Here is a 1,940-nt window from a genome sequence, read left to right on the forward strand (position 1 = left end):
AGACTCAATCCAAGGAGCCCATTTGTTTACTTTTTTCCTTTCTCTCCTAACAAGGCCACAATTCCCTTCTTGTCCCTTCTCTCCCACTCAAATTTTCATCTGTCAGAATACTCAAATCCTATCATTTTTCTGATATTAGTTATCAGGAAGAAACGGGGAGCTGGAGAGTGGAGAAATTAAAGGGACCTGGGGAAGTTTTCTCTTGGCTCTTGGAGAAGTTCCTAGTGTGTCCCACCACATGGGAGGGAGGAGGAGAAGTGTGTGAGCTCTGTTTTCTCAGCCAGTAGGAGAGGGCCACAGGCCTGTAGGAAGGGTGCCATCCCTATCCTCAGCTGTCTTCCATGACCTTCCTGGATCGTACAGCCACATCTTGAGCCCTTTCAATAGTTGTTTTTTTTTTTTCTGGAGCTATTCAGGGTTCTTTTCTAATGCTTCTCTGCTTCCTTCCTCCATTTTATTAGTTCTGGTATTCTTATCATTTTGGCCTCAACTTTATCTCCCTATCTAAAATAGTATGTGATTTGCAGTTGATAAATGACATCTCTGGACTAAACCCTCTCTATGAGTTCTTTGTGTGTGTTACAGGTCCCTAGATATAAAGATCTTTAAGGCAATATTTCAAAATAAAAAAGCAAGCTGTTGCGTACAACTCTTTCATGCTATCCTGATCTTTTGTTGAAGGATGGAATAGCTGTGTGCCAGGAACAAAGATGCTTATTCTAGACATTAGCAACAGGTTTGTGCATGACTGCGAGGGACACCTGGATTAAATCAGTGGTAGAAAATAGGGCAGAACTGTCCCCTAGGCTAGTTCTGTCTCTAGGATAATCAGACAGAATAGGGCAGACTGCACATATAGTCTGATCCCTGCCTTAGGTGAGCTGAGCACATGGCCTGACCTCAGTTTAGGGCATGCTCCACACACCTGTCAGCATGACACTAGTTTGGGGTACACCCATGGCATTAGCTTGGTTTGGGGCATGCGCACAGTATGAGCCCAGTTTGGGGCATACAGCACACAGGCTGACCCTCAGTTTAGGTGCATCTGTGACGTGACCCTTGTTTGATGAGTACTGCACACATAGCCCAACCCTTGTTTGGGGTGTGCCTGTAATGTGATCCCAGTTTGGAGCACACCCATGATTTGACCATAGTTTGAGGAATACTTTTCTGTTGTGTGACCTAGGGATGAGTTGGGTGACTTAGGCAGCCTGACCCCCAAGAGCTAAGAAGGATCCCATATTTTCTCGCTTCTTTTCTTTCTCTATTTCTTTCCAAATGTACACAAGAGAGACCTCATGTACATATAGTACATGTCAAATTAATATAAATAATTTGATGTTTGTCCGCAAAACGTCACCTTTAAATTATACTTTTTGAGCTTGGGACCAATCAAGATAGAGGATTTTGTTTGATTTATTTTCCAAAGATAAGTTACACTAAAAAAGGCCTCAAGCTTGGTTTTATAATAAGGAGGGAAAACAGAGATCCTTTACAGCAATTTATACCTGTTCTTTCTTTCCCCTTCTGATGTATATTGGATATAAGTCTGAAAATACATACTTTAAGACTGTTAAGTATGCTGTTTTGGTTCTTATGAGTCATCAAAAGTAATTAGTCATATTGGTCTAGAAATGTTAATTATTTTTATTTTTATTTTTTTTCCATTTGTACAGGGGTAACGCACTGTATTAAATATGTAAGGTCATATCTACATGGGTTTGATTACAGAAACTAATAAAGTATTCTCTAATGAAAAAAAGAATAAGGCTATAAGAGCAAGAAGCAATTTAAATATGTTAAGGGACAATTTTCATCTTCAGAATTAAAGATTATTTTAATCTTACATCATTGCCTTTTCTCTTTTACTTTCCTTTTTAGTTTTATTTTAGGATTCCCTATTTTTAATGTTCATACAGAGATTTCTTTAACTGAAATAC

The sequence above is a fragment of the Fukomys damarensis genome, unplaced genomic scaffold (assembly GCF_012274545.1).
Source record: "Fukomys damarensis isolate Sample0158 unplaced genomic scaffold, DMR_v1.0_HiC HiC_scaffold_39, whole genome shotgun sequence".
Lineage (NCBI taxonomy): Eukaryota > Metazoa > Chordata > Mammalia > Rodentia > Bathyergidae > Fukomys > Fukomys damarensis.